At 36.5% G+C, this 15,376-nt stretch overlaps 1 protein-coding gene across 8 annotated transcripts in view; it reads left to right on the plus strand.

Moving 5' to 3' along the window:
* The window catches only part of LOC139964608 (uncharacterized), a 159,327-nt gene that overhangs the window by 59,842 nt on the left and 84,109 nt on the right, over positions 1–15,376 (plus strand). The gene's annotated exons all lie outside the window — the stretch shown is intronic.

The following is a 15,376-nucleotide window of genomic DNA, read 5'->3' on the forward strand; positions in this document are numbered from 1 at the left end:
GTATACATGTAGCATATTAACATGTATTATATACATGTAGCATGTATGTATTATATATAGTATACTATATTTAGTATATATAGTATATGTAGGATACATGTAGCATATAAATATGAAATTAGTTGCTATTACTTAGACTTAGCCTATAACAACTGGTAACCCCCCTCCCCCCCAGTGACCCTCTCTAGGGTCACTGCCCGCTTCCATTTGAATCTACCATTCAGAGAACATGATTTCGTAACCAGGAGACCGGTGCAGTAAGTATCTTTGTTGTTAATACCAAAACCAGTGAATTTTGGGTGTTACTTTTGTTGTATGTTAGACAGTGTCGCAATACAGCGATGAATAGAAGACACATGCACAAACAGAGAGTTATAGAAACAGGGAGTATACCCAGTGCACCCAGTAGACACTACTGAATAGGGGGGGGGGGGAGGAGGGGGACATGTGAATAGCTTGAATGTCTCATTGGTGTTACAAACAACACACAGTCATATTCAACTGAAAGACTATTTCAAATGATAAACCACCAGTTTCTTTACTGTATGCAATAAATCAATCACATGCAGCCATTTACCATATTCTAGGCTGCTAGGCTGTCACCTTGTTGACTCCACCATAAGACTTATCAGGTCAGAGGCCAAAGGTTACCTAGAAACAATACACCAACTTAGATGCCAATAAAGTATCTCATATTTTGGATGTAAGTCATATCCAAGTATTCCTTTATATATATATGGATAAAAATAGTTGTGTATAATTGTTTCAAAGTCTGGCATAGTAGTTGACACTTGAAGTATTTTGATAATCTACTCACAGATTAATATTTCCAGTAAAAAGTTCAGTATTTTACAATAAGAGAATTTATTTTGAAGTTACAAAAGGCTCTATCCCTCTCCCCTCATATGAAAAAGAAACCTCCCCTTCCAAAAATAAATAAATAGAAAAAAGTGAGAAAAAAAAGGTATTACTTTTCATTCCACAGATGTGTTCAAATTAATTTCATGGCCTGTGTATGAAACAGCCACTCAATGTATTTGTTAAGTTTATAACTTGGGAAATAAATGTAGTGCTGATATTTCTTCTTTCCTACTTTTTTGCCCTTCATCGGTAATTAGAACTTTGTAGTACTGATAACTGCTCCACCATAATGGCCACTGTGACTATTCAAATAGATGGCGGTATTTGGTAATGGTTTCCTTCATGCTGACTGAGAGATACATGAACAGAGTTGGTGTTGTATTACATGCAACTGGACATGTCTTTGAAAGTGACAAATTTGAGTGGAAAGGATTATTGAACTTGCATTTGTATCTTATGGTAGATCTTGAGAGAAAAAAATAAATAAATAAAAAATTTAAATAAATAAATTAAAAAACTGAATGTAGTAAGGGTCTCAAATTTCATTCTTTCAAAACCTTAAACAATGAGAACTGTTGATAGTTTCGTCATATTTAGTCTAAATTGTTGTCAAAGTGTCTGAGAATTGAGGTGTGCATTGCGTCTGGTTTAAAAGTTGAAGCAAGCTTCTTCTCATGAACTGTTTTAAATTTTTAATCATACCAGTTATAGGCAGTCCTAACTTATCACAGTAGGTACAGTAGCAAGCGGCCATTTGAAACAATGATTGATATTTTTTGTATGCTCTGTCGTAACTTAAGACTCTATTGAATTACTGTAATTCTTTACCAAGTGAGCAGACAGACTCAAATAACATCATAGTATTTTGGTTTCACTCTGTTCTGTTCATGAGAGATGAAAACCCTCCTGTTAAGGAAGAAACTGATTGGTAAAGATACTGTAGAGCTCTGTGTAATTTATGTATGAGTGACAGTTAGGTAGTGACTTGTAATACCCTGTGCCCCTACTGCTCTTATATTTAGACATTTACATTGCTAAATGTAATGACCCAGGGGAACAGAGCAGGATAGAGGTACTCCACAGAGAGACAGAAAACATCAAACTGTTTAGCAATAATTTAGGTTGAAATTTTGTGGATTGTTAAGGCTAGTTGTAGATCAATGTAGAATTACATGTCAAACACTGCAAATCAAGGATCTTGTATGCAACGTGTACATAAGATCCTGTTACAGACACACTATATACTGGCATCAGCTTGACTTACTTGGCAAGCACTGTGTTCCAATCAGCACATAATGGTATCGTGTTCGGTATTCACTTTGATCTAGCCAGAATGGAACCTTCGGCCTGAAGTTTTTATTACAGATGGTGACCATTTGTTTTATATTTTGTTGATGTCTTATTCAAATTGACATTTACAAAAGATTTAGAAGCATTTATACTTTATTATTATAACTTGGATCAATGTTGATGGTGAGCCAACCTTGAAATATGGATAGCATTATCTATGTCTCTCATTAATGTATGTCATCATAATGTGATTGAACTTTGGGCTGTGAAGAAAAATGTGTAAATTAGTTTAGCCCTGAAAGTTTGAAACAAAAAGATGCCAAATTCTGAAGTTCTTTCTGCAATTGACTTATTGCTGTCATCCGTAGCACTACAATCATCATCATTATCATTAACACCACTATTATATTAATGAACATAAATGTATAATCTGTTGGTAGATCTACAAACAGATGCTCTTAGTGCAAATTAACAACAGTGTGAAAGGCAAGCATAAGCGTGCCTCCCTAATAAGGAAGAAATACAACAGAAGTCATTTAGAAGTTATTGAGTTCTTACAACAGATCTGTTTTCTATGTTGACTCAAAAAGATAACAGAGATAGAAGAGACAAAAACACAATCTGTTGAATACTGGTGATTGTTGAATGGTGAATGTTGATCTTTTGAATACTATTGAATACTGTTGATCTGTTGAAATCTGTTGAATACTACAGTTATTGACATTTGTGTGAGAACATTTTTAAGTTTATCAATATTAAGATTAATGCTATAAGTGCCCATCGCCTAATCCTGCTTACTGACAAATGAAGCTGTGAAGTTTTATAGGCTTATGAAAACATTCAATAGACCTTACACTTTTAAACATTTCTATAAAGGTAAACGAAGTTGTGATCCAGTCGATTCAACGGTAAATGAAAATATAAACAAATAGAACACTAGTAGTAACTGCATACATGTGCTGATGTACATGTGTTTCCTATTCCTATATATATATAGGTGGTAGCATTGTCAGGTAAAACAAAGTTTGTAGCAGTTAAAGATATATAGTTAACAAAAAGACTAGCCTACAGTATTAACAGATAAGCAACACAAAATTGAGCATATATACTAACATGTTTTCCTGATCCCCTGTTTCCCATTCCATTGTACAATGAAATGAACCAAGTGTTTGTGTTTATTTCACTTTTAAAACTTAGCATTCTGTTTCCAAGGGTTAAATTTGAGGCCATTAGTATCAATGGAACCCTTGATTATGTCAGAACAAACTTGATATAGGTAATCAGCAACCCCTGCATGCAAGATTTGGTTTGTGCATCTTCAAGATCTGTTAGGGTGCTCTAACACTTTCACTGTCAGAGATTTGGAAGACTGCCCTCTATCCATAGAAGTTTTCACCTCTCATGTACCTTTGTCTAACAGCCTTGATAAATTGAATGGGTGCCCTCTATATCATCTTGTGAAGTGCTACTAGTTGTGATGCCTGGCTTTGGATGCACATTATGGCCAGGAAGCTTATGTTGTACAGCATAGCTTGTGTAGTAGCCATCAACAAAGCACTTTACTAAATGAATATAAATTACTTTAAATACTAGAACAGTTTTCTGAATGCTAAGCCAATGTGTTTTGGAATCTGAACATGCTAGTCAAAGTGCCTTAGCGTGTACAAAATTCAGTTGTTTTCTGTGTTCCTCTCCCCTTCCTTCCTTCCTCCCCTTCCCTCTCCCCTCAGTTGGTATTCTGATACCAACAAATTCAATGCCTGTTTGTCTTTTTGTATTGTGTAGCACAAAAACATAACTGGCACTTTTAGTGTCTTTGTTCATTTTATATGCCCAAAACTGATGAGTTTGATGTATACATATTCAATATTGTCTGAATACTATATTCATTACTGCCTGTATGTACATATTCATACTGTCTGTATACAATGGTCTGCATATTCAATACACAATACTGTCTATATACAACTATCTGCATAATATATTCCATACTGCCTGTATACATATTCAATACTGTCTGAATACTATATTCATTACTGCCTGTATACATTTTTATACTGTCTGTATACAATGGTCTGCATATTCAATACACATACTGTCTATATACAACTGTCTGCATATTCATTACTGCCTGTATACATATTCATACTGTCTGTATACAATGGTCTGCATATTCAATACACATACTGTCTATATACAACTGTCTGCATATTCATTACTGTCTGTATACATACAACTGTCTGCATATTCAATACTATCTGTATACATATTCATTACTGTCTGTATACATATAGTCTGTATACAACAGTCGTCATATTCAATACACAATACTGTCTATATACAACTATCTGCACATTCATTTCTGTCTGTATACATACAACTGTCTGCATATTCAATACTATCTGTATTCATATTCATTACTGTTCTGTATACATATAGTCTGTATACAACAGTCGTCATATTCAATACACAATACTGTCTATATACAACTATCCGCACATTCATTTCTGTCTGTATACATACAACTGTCTGCATATTCAATACTATCTGTATACATATTCATTACTGTTCTGTATACATATAGTCTGTATACAACAGTCGTCATATTCAATACACAATACTGTCTATATACAACTATCCGCACATTCATTTCTGTCTGTATACATACAACTGTCTGCATATTCAATACTATCTGTATACATATTCATTACTGTCTGTATACATATAGTCTGTATACAACAGTCGTCATATTCAATACACAATACTGTCTATATACAACTATCCGCACATTCATTTCTGTCTGTATACATACAACTGTCTGCATATTCAATACTATCTGTATACATATTCATTACTGTTCTGTATACATATAGTCTGTATACAACAGTCGTCATATTCAATACACAATACTGTCTATATACAACTATCCGCACATTCATTTCTGTCTGTATACATACAACTGTCTGCATATTCAATACTATCTGTATACATATTCATTACTGTCTGTATACATATAGTCTGTATACAACAGTCGTCATATTCAATACACAATACTGTCTATATACAACTATCCGCACATTCATTTCTGTCTGTATACATACAACTGTCTGCATATTCAATACTATCTGTATACATATTCATTACTGTCTGTATACATATATCAATACTGTCTGTAAACAGCAGTCTGCATATATACAACTATCTGCATAATATATTCCATACTGCCTGTATACATATTCAATACTGTCTATATACAGTATATATATATATACAACCGTCTGCATATTCAATTCTGTCTGTATTTGTATTCAATACTGTCTGTATACATACATTCAATACTGTCTATATAAACGACAGTCTGCATATTCAATACACATATTCAATTCTGTCTATATATATACAACTGTCTGCATATTCATGCTGTCTGTTTACTTATTCAATACTGTCAGTTGTTACAATACAATCATATTCATGTTGTATACCATTCAGATTCATTGGTTTAATTATAATTCTTCTAAAGTTGTAATTTTACAATTTTTTGTTAACTTTAAAATTTTGTAAAGGATACATGTACTGTATCCTTTAGGGCCTAGGCACTTAATTTGTAGACTAAAGGAAACTGAAATTCAAGACTTGACCAAGAAAAAATGTTGGTGATTTGAGTATTTTATTGAGATTCTGTCTTTCACATGGGTGACTATCTTGTTGCTACTATAGTCTTCCAGTTGAGTTTTAAGTGTTACACTTCTGTATTGAATGCTAACCCCAGGCTTAAACAAAAATCTGAGTCGGGTTAGGAGAAGTAGAATGGGTGTACACAACTTTGAATAATTCCATTATTCTTCAGATGAAAGAAAAGAAATGAAACATCTGTTTGTTGCAATTTAATTGTTTCCTGATAATCTGTTTCATCTGAAACATTGAATGCTAAAAAAATTAATCTGTGGATATAGGTTTTTAATCGGATCGTAGAAGTAGGTAGTACAATGTATGCCCTCGATGTTGAGGAAAATTGACAAAAGTTGAACAAGAGAAAAGAAGGTTAAATCTAGGTTAAAGAACCCTGAAGGATGGAAATGAGAGTTGGTTTTAAGTGAAAGACATCCGCAGAATTATATTAGAGAAGATGCATGTTGATAATAGTAAAGAACAGGTGCAACAAATGGTCTTATTCCCTGGTCTCGTAAATCCTGGTTCTAGTTTTGTATAACTCAGAATACGAAAAAGGTTTCTTAGTTATAGAACTGTCTCTGGTTTATTGTGGAAGAGTTAGGAAGAATTAAGGGGTTCTTTGTTATAAGTGTCAATAATGCTTGTCAATAATATTATTAAGCCAATCTTCATTATTCCTTATAATTTTTAACAGTTCAATTTGTGTATTGACACTTGAATAAAGTGTATAAACTGCAATCAATAAACTTTCTTGCAGTTAACAGCAAGGAAGAACTTAATATCGCAAAATGTTATAACATTGCATAATGTTCAAGTCGCTATACAAGTGCAAAGATGGTTGGTAGTTTTATACACAGTAACCATGTAGTATTCTGTATTACAGGAGACAAAGGTCAGAACCTTCAAAATTGGTTGAAATTATTTGAACACTAGATATTCCCAAACAGCGCTGTGTGTTTATACTGTAGTATAAAATGGTTGGCTATCATTACACACAACTCACTTAATTTAACTGGTATTGCACTCACTATTGTAAATAATGCATTGTTCATGCATCCTACCTCCATACCACACCCTCTCCTTCCCATCCCTACCCCGTCTTAACTTGAAAGAATCAGCTGGGTGTTGGCTTACAATGCATTTCCTTCCATGGGAAGTCCTGCTACGCCTGAGTACACATAAGCACACCTATTGAGGAGCTATGATAAGGCTAGAGTCAGTAAGACAGGCCTCTTTATTATTTAGACCTAATAATTCTCTAGACTCCAGCAGATGGAAAACTCTCAAATCATAAGATACCATCATGGACAAATTCCGAAAGGAAAAATCCACTCGAAAAACACGTGATACAGGCAATTTGGATGGTACAATGAGAAGGAAGGCATTGACTGGAGGGGCTGGTCATAGATGGCGCACAGTGTTAAAAGGTTACCAGGACATTCTAGGTACAGTAGACGAGGGTGCTTAGGTTGTGGGGAGACAGGTGAGCTTGTCACTTGTAAATATCCAAACCAGTGACTTTTGCAATATTTGAAGTATATCCCATTAAGAATGACTGTTTGTTTTGTTAAAGTAAGACCGTGTTTGTTTCAAGTGTATCCTGTTAAGAGTGACAGAGTTTTTTTTGTTTCAGAGTATCTTGGTGCAGTTTGCTTGAATATATGTCAACATTTTACTTTTTATTCTTTGTATTCACAAAGTGTACAGTAGCTGTTTCTATGGTGTCGTGTATTTGCTACTAAGTATGACATGTTTAATATAACGGTGATGTACTAACCCTTCTTCAGATATAACCATGACGGTTATCTGGATGTGGTGAATACTCTTAATCACTCTCATAAAGTCATGCAGATATTTATGGCAATATCAGCATACAAGGATCATCCCCAGCATTAATATCAGCATACAAGGATCATCCCCAGCATTGTCTGTCTTTTATCATTCTATTAATGATCAATCTGGTTTGTCAGATAGAGTGGTTTTCAATGAAGTGTTAGCGGATGTGTCAATTGCAGTCCTCACTGCCATTGCCATCAGGAACGTTTCCATGTTCCTAAAAGAACCCATTTTTATCCTGTCTTTGACCTAAATTTTTGTTGAAAAGTATAATGCCCTGAAAGAAAGTTAGGAAAGTGCCGATTATTCGTAGCCATGGGTGCTTTAGAACGTCTGAGTGCTGTCGGATGGGTTAGCCCAAAGGTCAGTCAGGAGCCCTGTAACTAGAGCTGGTCTCCTTAACCCAAGGTCACAACATACGTAATAGTTAATCAAAGGCTCCTTGTGGAGGTTCACCAAACTCAAGATTTAATTAAGAAAACCATTATTTTTGAGGTGTCTGTTGCAAGAACTAGAAAATGCCTAATGGGTGAACTGGGACCTTTTAATTATACAAGTTAAGGTTGACAATGCTCAAGAAGTGCTGCTGTTTTGTATGAAGTAATTTAAGGTGATAGATTGCAAAGTTTACAAGTTTCTTTCTTTTGTATACTCTTATGAGTTACTGTCAGTACATGGTCTACATTGGTTAGAAAACACTGGCAGTATAATCAAGTAAGAAACAATATCAAATATCAATGAGTGGTTTTGAAAATTGGGCCTTAAATTTGATTGTTTAATGAGAAAAAAAAATCAGTGTACAAAAAATCAGTGTACATAACCTCCCATTGTTTTCTATATACCTTGTTGCAGTATCTTAATTGTTATATTAAATATCATGAAAATCATAAATTTAGCTAAAAGTTGCAACAAAATCAAATGCCTAAGTTGATGATAATTCTCAGGTACTCTTTTTGTGTCTCAGTGTTCAGAGTCTATTAGAATGGAAATGATACACTGCACTACTTTACTTTAGTGTTTGTAAGATACTGTCTCCAGAGTATGGCATAATATCACATGATGCAGCCCACAAATATGATAGTTATTAATTGGAAGAAGCCCAGTTTTATCCTCTCTCTTTACTATATAACCATATTAACTTCATTCTTCTATTAGCTGTATCCTTTACTGTACATACACCAGCCGATAACAACTAGTAACATTCCTGCATCGTATCCCTGATGTCCCTATCTAGGGTTGTTGTCCTCTTCCTTCCCAATCTACCATTCAGAAGTCTTCTAGCTAGGATTTAAAAGCTTGCACTATTTAGCACAGTGTCCCGCCCCCTCTGGACACAACCCACCCCTTTGACACCTTACTCTCTTGAAGTCCTTGTCACTGTGATCTCCTTACAGGTCACTCTTCACTTCCAGGAGTTCTGAATCTGTCAATGTCTGAAGTAGTTAGTCTGTTCATCTTGCCCCTATTAAATTGTTACAAATCACTGCATTAAAACATAATAATGCAACCAACCCTCGTAATGTAGTCAAGGACCAGATAAGGTCATGAAATGAGGACATTTGATCTCTTTTGTCTTTTGAGATGAAGACTTTTATCTTTGAGAAGGTTATTTGTGTTATTTGATCTTTGTTCCATATCATCCAACAAATCGTGCGTTTAGGAAAGTACTTTCATGAACCTTTTCACCATTTCCTTGTGGTTTAGAATTGTTTTTGGATAAATGAGTTGTAATTGCAGTCATTGACTCTGGAGGAAGGGACTGTCAATTTGCTCTGTCAATATGTATCTTTGTTGTCAATTGTCCATATATTTAATAATCAGCACAGGCCTACCAAGGTCACCTTACTAATCCCATGATTAATTCTGTGACATAAACTTATCATTTAGTGTTCACAAATTCATCACAGACACTACAACACTAGGTAAAGTATTTTATTAAATGGATTATGTAAGATGGATACCTGGATTGGGATAAAGCAAGTAACAATATAATCCCAATCAATGTACCGTTTTAATGCTGCAACTTAAGTTAAGGTCAGTTTACTCAAAAGTATTATAGTTGTAATATTTCTGATTCCTCAGCTTTAGTGAAAATTAACAGTTAAATCCACTGAGGTAAGACTGAGTTAGGAGATGTTTAAAGTGTACCTTCAATTAAACCTGAAATCACTGTTTGGCCTCTGAGCAGCCCTAGGTGATTCAGCCAATGACATGTGTGATATCCCACGACTCCTTTAATCATTTCCGAATGCTTTTCATCGACCATAGCGTGGTCAATGTATGCATCCCGGACATGTATGTCAAAGCATTGTGGTGATGTGTCTTGTACTATATTTCCCTCTCAAAATGTGATCAATAACAATGTATTAATTTACACACGTAATCAGCTAGGATCAATCTTCCCTTCACTCGCTGATATTCTTAGTTCAAAGAAATGACAGAAAAACAACAAGATGATGATGACGTTGAAAGTTAAAACAAAGTAAGAAAAGCAAATGGAGGAGGTGAATTCTGACAGAAACAGTCTTGACTTTTGAATTACTTATAGATCTGCTGTCCCTTGTTTGTGCAAACATTGAAAAGATTATACTGTTTACAAGTGGAAAAGAAAGCAATTACCAACCTGTAAATACTTCTTGGAAAGATTTAAATTGTGTCCTCGTCTGTATTGCCCACCTCCTCTTCTGTTGTACTAAATTGTTCAGATTTAGACTTATTTTCTTCGCTCCTCGCTTACCTGCCTCCTCACAACCTTTGCACCCATTCTACCGTTACTATAATGTACATGGTAACCCTTTAACACTGTGCACCCTCCCCGGTCATTGCCCCTCCTCATTCTACCATTTTAAGTGCCTACACACAATTATATGCTGCTTTACGAGATTCATCAAAACAGATCTGCTTAAAAGAGGAATAAGAACATATTCTTGAGCTCAGTCACCCTAACATTTGAAGGAACCATGGAAACCACATGTAAACATGTTTGCTGCTGTTTAGATCCTCACATCATTGATTACTTTAAATGGTGGAATAGTTTATAATTCAAGCTTTCATTTGTCAAAGTGTTGCTTAATATGAAGCCATGTTATTGGATGGATCTACAGAAGTTTTACGCCATTCTTTGAACATGTTTTTATTATTTATAAAACCTTCATCTTTAAAATGGTTGGGAAGAGATTGAAAGTATACCTTGCTTAGTTTAATTATGCTTAGTACTCTAACTACTTACCATTCGACCTGACCCATTTTCTGTAACCTGACTACCTGAGCATATCACAAACAAGTGGAACTGTGTTTTTAACATACATGTACCCAATGGTTGAAACTCATTTTAAAATTAAAGCCAATTTTCATTGTCAATACCTAATTTCTTTCATTTTTAATTAATGAACAAAAGGTGTGAAAAGAGTGCAGGTATATGTTTAGTTGTGTCTAAACTAGATTTAGGTTTGATACGATTGTCTTGCGGTTTTGTTTATAATTCATAGTTGACAGATATATCGCCGGGCAGATCAAGCTCGGTCTCGATTCTATTCTTGTCTGTATTAGATTATGACGTAAGTCCCCATCTTGTTATTCTATCTTCCTATAGTACAATGATACAAATGTATTGCCCTTCCATGTCATCTTGCATCAGTGCTAAATGTTGTCTTCATAAAAATTCTCCAAGCTGAAAATAGTCACATTTTAGGTTTATGCGAAATCTGTTATGCTAATCATGATAAAGTTGGACATGTTTATGGGACGTCGTCGTGGAGAGTAAAGTTTTATCATATTCGATCATTCCAGTATCATGTTTGATCATTCCATTCTTATCATAGGTAAGCAAATCAGACTTCAAGTGACTCTTATTATCGTTCGCATGGTGATGAGGAAGAATTCATGGACATGTCAAGTTATGCCAAACAAAATGACGTTTTTGTTGAAACAGAAAGTTTTAAGTTTTGATGATTTGCAATATCATGTGTAATGGATCAGGGAAATAAATACTCTTGTATCACTCATGTTTTTATGTTAGAACATTGGATTGTACTTCTTTTAAGAAGAGAGGGCTAAGATGATACCAGTCACAGCCCTTTACATTATGTAGCATTGGTTTGAATAACTGATGTATGAAGTTAAGTACCTCTGTCTGTATATTGTGTCTGTAACCAATCTTGAACACACATTCACATATTAATACTGTCAGTGCCAATACAATATAAAAATTGTAGCACTCAATATTTATAAGTACTTTCATGAATTTACTCTATTCCTCTCTGCTCTCTGACCTGTCTCCCATCACACATGCACTATAACTTAACTTGTTTATATATAGTTTCTGTGCCTACTGTATTAATTACTTAGTCTGACTTGCTCTTAGTAATTTCAGTTATAAATGCCAAATATGTAACATTCAAATTACTTTGCTCTAGAGCTAACATATATTTTGCACTAAGAGGGACTATCAGTGATAGCACAAGCTACCATTTCAGCTACTGCTACTCCAGCTGTACCATAAGCTACCATCCCAGCTACTGCTACTCTAGCTATACCATAAGCTACCATTCTAGCTACTGCTACTCCAGCTGTACCATAAGCTACCATCCCAGCTGCTGCTACTCTAGCTATACCATGAGCTACCATTCTAGCTACTGCTACTCCTGCTGTATCATGAGCTACCATTCTAGCTACTGCTACTCTAGCTATACCATAAACTACCATTCCAGCTATAGCTAAAGCTATCACGACAGCACAAGCTATTGTATTGTTCCTATAGCACACAAACACACTGTACACTAATGCCATTTAAGGAACCACGCCGTAGCTAACCCACATTAAGCTACCGCTCAGGAAACTGCAAATCAGAATCCAAATGCTGTAGAGAACAAGACTTCAATTCGCGCGAATAGATTTAGAATAACCAGACCAAGAAATAGGTCATTACAAAGTAATTACTGAGAAGTTTTTCATCTGCAGCTTTGAGAAATTTACCAATAAGAATTATTAGTCGGTTAGAAGCCCATGTGTGATTGGCTCTAGGGAACATTGGAGCATCAGATTACAGGATGCTTAAGGAATCTTAGGACCCAAAAGGTGTTTCCTCTTAAAGGTGTGCGATGTAATTGAAAAAACCCTGTAATTTGATTCTTTGAAACTTGGCCCAAATTGATACCATGGTCATTCAGTAGGATCCTAGACGGTCAGGACAGCAGACAGATACAGTTTGCCAATCACAAATGTTGATGGTTAAAGTGCAAGAACCCTCACTAACTTTGTGCATCAAATATTTGCTGCACTGAGAACACACACTAGGTAAATGAGAGAGAGAGATGGACATTGGAAGTTGAAAGGTGGGAGGTGGGGGGGGGGAAGGAGGGTGGGGAGGGGGATAGACCACCAAAATGGTTTCTCTTTTAAGTGGAGTGATGAAAACAAGGTTGGTTGGTGGTTACAGTTTTTGATTTCAGCTAATTAGTAATATTGTTTTGCTTCTAGAGCAAGGCTGAACAGGTTAGAAGGGCTACTTGGTCTTGATGTAACTTACAATCTTTTGACAGCATGTCAATTTAAAATATCTACCTGTAGTAGATGTGGATAATATAAATAAATAAATATTTTTTTTATTAGTTTCATTTTAGTCCTAGGTGGAATCCATTGTTGCTTATCAATACTACAGAAGTTAAGTAGAATAAGGTCGGGTCACATTATGTTTGTATTGAAAAAAAACTGAAGTATAAATTGCTATTGATTCTACGGTTACCCCCGGAGATAAGTCCTGTCATGTGATTGACATATTATTTGTATAATAAATTTGTTGAAATAGCACCAAACAAGCTTGTTTTAGTGTTTCAGATCCCTTGGCAATTAAAATTCTATAAACGTAAACTCTTTTCACATGGACGCAGATCTGTGTGTGTTGTTCAAGGTTGCAGTTTTATTTTCTGTTCAGGAAATCTACTTTCAGGTGAGCTTTTTTTCTTATCTATATATGATAAGAAAAGGAAAATTAAATTATCCGTGAAATATGTTCTACCTGAGCTCATTAAGATGTAAAGTACATTGCCTTTCTGGTTATGCCAGAGAAAGGCAATCGCTAATGATATTGTAATTGGCAGAATATATTGTGAAATAACCATAACATTTGTTAGCAATTATTGAATGTGAATGTGAAAAATGAAATAGACACTATACAGCATAGCATAAACTGAGGGAGAGAACTATATATATTGTGAGCATATGTAAGAAGCAGATCCTTTTGTATGTTGGATAGATACAGTATGCTATACTTAGTATACAACACACTGTTGTCATACATATATGAAGGATACATCCTTATGAAATTCATACCTGACTCAGTAAATACATTCAACACACTGCATATGAATAGAGACATATTATTAATAACATCTAGTGTTTTACATCTGTTTATTGAAACATCTAGGAATTTTCTTCCCCTCTCTCTTATCTGTCTCCAGTCTCTCTCACCTGTCTCCAGTCTCTCACCTGTCTCTGGCCACCCTTACTTGTCTCTAGCCTCTATCACCTGTCTCCAGTCTCTCTCACCTGTCTCCAGTCTCTCACCTGTCTCCCTCACCTGTCTCGTCTCTCACCTGTCTCCAGTCTTTCTCACCTGTCTCCAGTCTCTCACCTGTCTCTAGCCACCCTTACTTGTCTCTAGCCCCTATCACCTGTCTCCAGTCTCTCTCACCTGTCTCCAGTCTCTCACCTGTCTCTAGCCACCCTTACCTGTCTCTAGCCTCTCTCACCTGTCTCCAGTCTCTCTCACCTGTCTCCAGTCTCTCACCTGTCTCTAGCCACCCTCTCACCTGTCTCTAGCCACCCTTACCTGTCTCTAGCCTCTCTCACCTGTCTCCAGTCTCTCTCACCTGTCTCCAGTCTCTCACCTGTCTCTAGCCACCCTTACCTGTCTCTAGCCTCTCTCACCTGTCTCCAGTCTCTCTCACCTGCCTCCAGTCTCTCACCTGTCTCCAGTCTTTCTCACCTGTCTCCAGTCTCTCACCTGTCTCTAGCCACCCTTACTTGTCTCTAGCCTCTATCACCTGTCTCCAGTCTCTCTCACCTGTCTCCAGTCTCTCACCTGTCTCTAGCCACCCTTACCTGTCTCTAGCCTCTCTCACCTGTCTCCAGTCTCTCTCACCTGCCTCCAGTCTCTCACCTGTCTCCAGTCTTTCTCACCTGTCTCCAGTCTCTCTTACCTGTCTCGTCTCTCACCTGTCTCCAGTCTCTCTCACCTGTCTTGTCTCTCACCTGTCTCCAGTCTCTCTTACCTGTCTTGTCTCTCACCTGTCTCCAGGCTCTCACCTGTCTCTAGCCTGTCTCACCTGTCTCCAGTCTCTCGTACCTGTCTCCAGTCTTTCTAACCTGTCTCCAGTCTCTCTCACCTGTCTTGTCTCTCACCTGTCTCCAGTCTCTCACCTGTCTCTAGCCTGTCTCACCTGTCTCCAGTCTCTCTCACCTGTCTCCAGTCTCTCTCACCTGTCTCGTCTCTCACCTGTCTCCAGTCTTTCTCACCTGTCTCCAGTCTCTCTTACCTGTCTCGTCTCTCACCTGTCTCCAGTCTCTCTTACCTGTCTCGTCTCTCACCTGTCTCCAGTTTCTCTCACCTGTCTTGTCTCTCACCTGTCTCCAGTCTCTCACCTGTCTCTAGCCTGTCTCAACTGTCTCCAGTCTCTCTCACCTGTCTCCAGTCTCTCTCACCTGCCTCCAGTCTCTC

This window comes from Apostichopus japonicus, chromosome 23 (genome assembly GCF_037975245.1).
Source record: "Apostichopus japonicus isolate 1M-3 chromosome 23, ASM3797524v1, whole genome shotgun sequence".
Taxonomy (NCBI): domain Eukaryota; kingdom Metazoa; phylum Echinodermata; class Holothuroidea; order Aspidochirotida; family Stichopodidae; genus Apostichopus; species Apostichopus japonicus.